Source organism: Triticum dicoccoides, chromosome 6A, assembly GCF_002162155.2.
Source record: "Triticum dicoccoides isolate Atlit2015 ecotype Zavitan chromosome 6A, WEW_v2.0, whole genome shotgun sequence".
Lineage (NCBI taxonomy): Eukaryota > Viridiplantae > Streptophyta > Magnoliopsida > Poales > Poaceae > Triticum > Triticum dicoccoides.
The window spans coordinates 603,522,092-603,529,017 of record NC_041390.1 but is presented as its reverse complement, the minus strand read 5'-3'; the positions used below and the strand labels follow the sequence as shown (position 1 = coordinate 603,529,017).

Genomic DNA, 6,926 nt, shown 5'->3' with positions numbered 1-6,926 from the left:
TTTGCGGGCTCTATCACATGTCGACATCCGGACGGGACGCCAGTGTGTCATATTGCATGCTCATGGATGGATAATAAGCCAGATCGCCCGACCTAGCCCGGCGTCCAGTGTAGGCAGCTGAGACTTCATGCAAAGTCATGATGGGGGCGCCACCTTTGTGTTTGTGGTCGATGAGCAATCAAGGCAATGTCGTTCGAGTCGACCACATCTGAACGAAAGATGGGCTGGTGACATAGAATCCCTAGCGTAAAAACCCTTGTTTTTCGCTTGATATGTTGATGGAAAGCTTGATTTGGTTACACGTAGACAAATTGATTAACATAATTATGTATGTGAAAAAAAATTACCAGTGGAAGTTACTCCTTCTGTCCGGGATCATAGGTTTGGTGATCCATGAAGCAACATCCCATTTTATTATTAGAGGCATGTCTGCTACATTTCTCGGGCTCTGCTGCCGCGACGATTCCATCCAGGTTAGGGACGTCGTCAGGAGGCATCATGATCCTATTTATGGTATCTATCCATGCCCGAAATTGAGGACGTTCGGGCTGTGCTTCAACCTGGTCGCCCCCATCTCCACCGGCATGATCAGGATTTTCAAGGTCGATCATCTCTATGCCGTCCATGGTGTCGCTTGATTGATCCGGATGATCCAATGGAGGAGATGAAATTAGAGAGAGATAGGAGATGCCTGGATTTTTCACGGTAATACCAAAGAGTGCCTCTTCCGGGTGCAACAGGAACAGAGTAGGCAGCTCTCGGAATTTAATGGGGTGCTCGCATGTATTGTCTCGATGGAGTGCACCAGCCCTGCTGGGATCGCTACAGGCATACCATCGTCGTAGCAGGACTCTCAATATAGGACGCGTCTAGTGGGCGGCCGGCCGCCCTGGGATCGCTAGCCAGCGGCCACCCGAAAAAGGAAACCACCTGGTCCCCCCTCGAGCGAAAAGAGGAAACAGTCCACCTGGTCCCTGCCCGTCGGAGCCAAAAAGGCAACTGCCCCGCCCACCAGCTGGCCGCGGGATCACGTGCACCCTCCTCGCCAAACTGCGCCCTGGCTATCTTCTTCTTCCTCACGAAAGAAGGAGGATCTGCCCAGGTTGCAGAATCCACGCCATCTCTCGCCCCCACGCCTCAGCCCCACCGACGCTGCCTTCTTCTTCTTCTGCACGCCAGAAACAGATCCAAACGCAATCGCCCCCAGCCCTTCTTCCTCCTCCTACACAGCCGCCATGGGAGCCCCAAAGTAGAAGGAGCTGCTTCAAGATCTAAAGGGCAGGGTGGTCAGAGCCATACCAGGCAGTAAGATCGAGCAGGTAAGCCCCCTCTGCACCTCTTCGCTTCCCCCTTCTCCATGGATCCATGGAGAATCTGCTTCAAAAAAGAGGTGAATCTGGCACATCACACCAGATGTTAAACATGCTGGATGTGTTAAACATGCCAAAAACTACCACCTGGATGTGTTAAAAACAAGCCAACTGAAAACGAGTTATCTGGCCAATTAAAACATGATTAAAAGCCAACTTCTAGTTATTATTTGCAAAATGAACAAAAAATTGACTGCCCAATGCTTTGTTGAACATGTGCAACGAAAAATTCATAAATGTGCAACTAAACATGCATCCCAGCCAACTGAACATGTATCCTGGCCAACTAAACATGTATCCTGCCAACTAAAAACATATATCTGGCAATACATGTTTCTGAGTGAACACTTTGGAAAAAATGTAGTATATGTGAAAATAAAAAACATGTTTTCTGGCCAACTAAACATGCATGTTGGCCAAAAACTGATGACCAACTAAGACATCTATTCTAGGCAACTAAGACATCTATTCTAGCCAACTGAATGCATTAACTGTCCAACTGAACATGCATGTTGGCCACAAAACTGAAAAAATGCAACCTGGCAGCTGAGACATCTATTCTAGCCAACTAAAAGCATTGAATGTCCAACTGAATATGTATGCTGGCCAAGTGGAAATCCTGGAAATTGAGACGTCTATTCTAGCGAAAACCAGAAATCTGTAGTGCAACAGGAAAAACATAGGAACTTTTGTCCATGGCTAATGAAGCCACAAACCATATTAACATATTCACACACAAATCTTGTCCCACGCATATATTCTGGTCCCACACCTATTGCAAACCATATTAATATGTTCAAATATACCAGATCTAGAAATATAAACGGCGATGAAAAACATATAACTATAATCTGTCCTCCAATTCTTCTTTCTTCTTTCACCTGGATTTTCCTTCTCAAATGTAGCATCCAATTATGTGCAGAAAAATCTGAAAAGAGCTCCTTGCGAAACGGAAACCTACAGATCATTGCAACAAAACAAAAAGGGAAAAGGGTAAGAAAAACTCTGTAGCAAAAAGAAGTCATGCTCTTGCCAGTTATTTACTGCAAACTGTGCAACTAACATACCAACTCTGTGCAAACAAAAAAATTCATAACTGTTATAATAAAAGATTATGCTATGGTCATGTTGCTTTTAGGTTGTTTTGAAACACAGTTTTTCTGTGGTTACCAACTGATGGCATCAATTTCTTCTTTTTTTATATGTGCAGGGAGTGTGTGGCAGCATCCAAAAACAAGGGAAAAAATGCTTGATCTCAATGAGTTGCCTCCAGATCTCAATGAGCTTCCTCATGATATGGATCAGCAGCAACCCAGCATACAACAAGGAAACTGCACAGAAAATGGTCGATCTGTTTACTACACGCAGGCAAGTCGTGATGGTAACCCTACAGGCCATGACAATGTGGCATGCCAGTCATCAGCCCGTGGTGCCCCAGTAGTGGTGTCTTTGCAGTCAGAGAGCCATACTCTTGATGACACAGGAACCGAGGCAAATGTTCCTGGTCCAACCAGGACTGAGCTAGAAGCTGGGGCTTTTGACAGAGTTGTGCAAGTAGAAGAAGGAGAGGATGAGGCTGGTTCTCAACCTATGGAACCCTATGTTGGCATGAGGTTTGACAGCCTTCAAATTGCTAAGGATCACTACAACAGTTACGCACTACGGATGGGTTTCTCTATCAAGATGAACACCTCTAGACGGACACCCCGCACCAATGAATTGATAAAACAACAGTTTTGCTGCAACAAGTTCAAGAAGCCCAAAGCTGATGATGGAGGAGCTGAGGCTCCTCCTTACCTGGACCCTATTCCAGATCCAACATCTGTTAACAGTGATGAGGAGATGGAAGAAGAACCTCCAATATTTGCTGAAGAGGATGCTGGTACTAGTAAGAAGAAGAAGAAGCGCAAACGTGAGACAATAAAGCAGACTGAATGCAAGGCGAAAATGTTGGTGAAGCTGATAGATGGGCGATGGGAGGTGACGCACTTTGTTCGTGACCACAATCATCCGCTCGTGAACAAACCTTCATTGTCCAAATACTTGAGATGCCACCAAGGCATCTCACCTGATGAAAAGGAGTTTCTGCGCATCTTGTATAACTGCAACTTGACTATAGGTGTGGTGTTTTTCTATATCCCTTGAAGAATTAAGTTTCCCTCTAGGCAGTCCAGTGTGCAACTGTTATGGTACTACTGTGCAACTGAAATGGCTTAACTATGCAACTGCTGTCCAACTTCCCATGCTTTTTATATATCACTTTGGGTGCTTCTTGTGCAACTAGATTGTCTTTACTGTGCAAATACACAATGTCCTGTATGCAAAAACTGCAAAGTGTTTTTAAAAAGGTGCAGCTAGGTGTCCATTTCCTGTGATTATCTTTTGTGCCAACACGTGTCCTATTACTGTGCAGCTGGATGTGCGCATTTGTGCAACTAAAAAAAGGATATACTGTTTGTTTTTGTATTATGCAGGACGAATGATGCATGTAATGGCAGAGTTCTATGGATCTGAGATGATGGTGCCGTTCGGACCAAAGGCAATAACAAATCTTTGTACAAGTTTCCGTAGAGATGACACAAAGGAGGGTGATCTGATTGAGACAATTGCGCACTTCAAGGATATACAAAAAACCGATCCAGACTTCTTCTATAAGGTGAAATATGATGAAGAGGACAGAGTTGTCAACATATTTTGGGTGGACGGCTTAGCTCGAAAAGCTTATGTGGAGGCGTAAAACGATTGCATATCGTTTGACACCACCTACATGACCAACTTGTACAATATGCCGTTCGCGCCCTTCATAGGAATAAACCGACATGGCCAATCTTTCATGCTGGGTTGCGCGTTTGTGAGGCAGGAGTTGGCATCGAGCTTTGATTGGGTCTTTGGAGCATTCCTAGAGGCTATGGATGGCAAACCTCCTGACAACTTCATCACCGATCAGGATGGTGCGATGAGGCAGTCAATACAGAGCATCTTTCCAACCACCGTGCACCGTTGTTGTCGATGGCACATCATGAAAAAGGCTCAGGAAAAGGTTGGTTGGTTGTTGTGCCGGAATTCAGGACTCTCTGATGATTTCAACAAGTGTGTTGACTTCAGCTTCACTATAGACGAGTTTGAGCAGAATTGGGCTGGGTTAATGATCAAGTATGAGGCTATGGCACACACGCACTTTGAGAAGTTGTACGAATACAGGTCAACTTGGGTGCCGTGCTACTTCAAACACAAGTTCTTTCCCTTCCTCCAGTCTACACAGCGTAGTGAGGGGTTCAACGCCGTCCTCAAAAGATATTTGAACCCACACAACTCAATGTTGAACTTCGTCAAGCAATATGAAAAAATACAGAACCACATCCTTGCCAAGGAAGGCTGCAATGATTATAGGACACAACACCTTGAGATTGAGTTGTGGTCCAACTTCCCAATAGAGAAGCAAGCTTACAAAACCTATACTAGAGACCTTTACCGCAAGTTTAGAGAAGAGTTTGAGCTGATTGGACGTTATAATGCATTCCAAGTTGGTGCTAATGTGTTTGAGCTCAGACCGAACCAGGAATTTGTTGCGAAATATGGTTCTCGAAACTACTTGGTGCAGGCAAGGGTGGAGGAGCGTTCCTATTTGTGTGAGTGTTGTAAAATGGACAAGGACGGCATCCTCTGTTGCCACATCCTCAAGGTGTTCACCCATGTTGGCGTTGATGTCATACCGCAAAGGTACCTGCTAAGACGGTGGACACCTACTGTTGTACCTAGTGCGCTAGGGACTGGTTATGAGAAACCGGATGAAATGCCTCCTCAATCAAAGAAGCAGATAAGGGAGAGGAACATGATATACGATTTTCGGAAACTAGCAAAGTTTGCGAGTGGTTCTGATCCAGCACAAGCTATTGTATACAAGCATATGCGTGCAGCACGTACCGAGATCGGCCACCTGAACAAGTCCAAGAAAAGGAAAAAACCGACTGCTGCAACGGGGCCATCAGATGATGGCAACCCTCAGGACCTCCTCCACCTCCAGGCAGCAATCAGGGGGCTCATCATCCAGGTAATTACCTGCCCCAACTCCTGATCTAACTAGGTGTGTAACTTCAGTTGCACACATCATTGTGCCCAGTTGCACACACCATGGTAGCCACTTGGACAAGAACATACTGCCTAGTTGCGCACGCTGTGTTAGTTCACGCATCAAAGATAACACAACTAACTTATTTTTTCCAGTTATGCATATATGTGATGTCAACCCTCAAGGACCTCCTCCCCCTCCTGGCTGTACACGGCATCCTCCGCCACCTCCTCCCCCGCATGCTCCTCCCAATGGCCCTACAGGCAGCACTCAGGGGGCTCGTCGTCTAGGTAATTACCTTCACCCAACTCCCCATCAAACTAGGTCTGTAACTCCAATTGCACACATCATGATGCTCAGTTGCACCGAACAGGCTACCTAGTTGCGCATGTTATGTTAGTTTGAGCATAAAAAAGATAAACACAACTGACTTGTTTGTCCTGTTCTGCCTATAGATGATGCCAACCCTCAAAGACCTCCTCCCCCGCCAGGCCCAACTAGCAGTGCCCTTTGTGCTACTCCCAATGGACCTACAGGCAGGACTCAGGGGGCTCATAACCCAGGTTAGTACCTTCACCGACTCCAAAACAAATACTAGGGTGAGTGACTTTAGTTGCACATATCATAGTGCCCAGTTGAACAGAAACATGCTGCCTAGTTGTGTGCGCTGTGTTAGTTTGAGGATCAAGCTAAAAATCTAACTTGTTTTTCATGTTCTGCCCATAGGCGACTACAATCCAAGTACCATAACAGGCCGTGCTACTGCAGGTGTTTTTTTCAACTTAACTTGCACACACCAACCAGTTAGTTGCACAAAAATGTACTGTGTGGTTGCACAGAACATCAGTGCTGGTTGCACAATAACAAAAATACTAAACTTTTTATATGATTATTACACAGGTGATCGTGACGGTCCTACTGCCCCGTTGGAGGCTGCATCCCTTGCACAAGCTTCTGATGATTTTGTGCCCAGGGATCCTCCAAGGTCTACTACAAAGGGTAGGGCAAAGAGTCGACGGTACAAATCGGCGCTGGAGCTACACCCAAAGAAGAAAAACAAATGCAGCCAGTGCCAATCTACAGAGCACACTGCTGGTGTGTGTCCACAGAGGCTCCTATGATTCTGTTTCCTCATTTGTAACTTTGGAACAAAGAAGGAAAAATAATGATGTCTTTTTTAGCAATGTTGGGACCAAGTGGACACATTCAGCATCTATGATTCCTCTTTATCTAATTTATGCTGCTTGAATTAGTTCATGCACTGTGTAAAAAAAAGTTGCTATTTGTGCCTTTGTTGGCAACTGGTTAAATATTTAGTTGTTGAACAATTGTATATACAGTGCTCCTAATGTATCAACAAAAGTGATGATATTGAGTTGCAAAACGCAATTACTAGCAGTGTGCAACTACAAAATCTACTTAATAAAATTGTACAAACCAGAAACTTCCTCCATGGAGCCGGAAAAAAAAAGTACTGACCTACTCCT

General features: G+C 45.2%; 1 pseudogene; it reads left to right on the top strand.

The window, feature by feature from the left end:
- Nucleotides 1–2,666: 2,666 nt before the first annotated feature.
- Nucleotides 2,667–6,560, top strand: LOC119316083 (annotated as a pseudogene).
- Nucleotides 6,561–6,926: the final 366 nt, after the last annotated feature.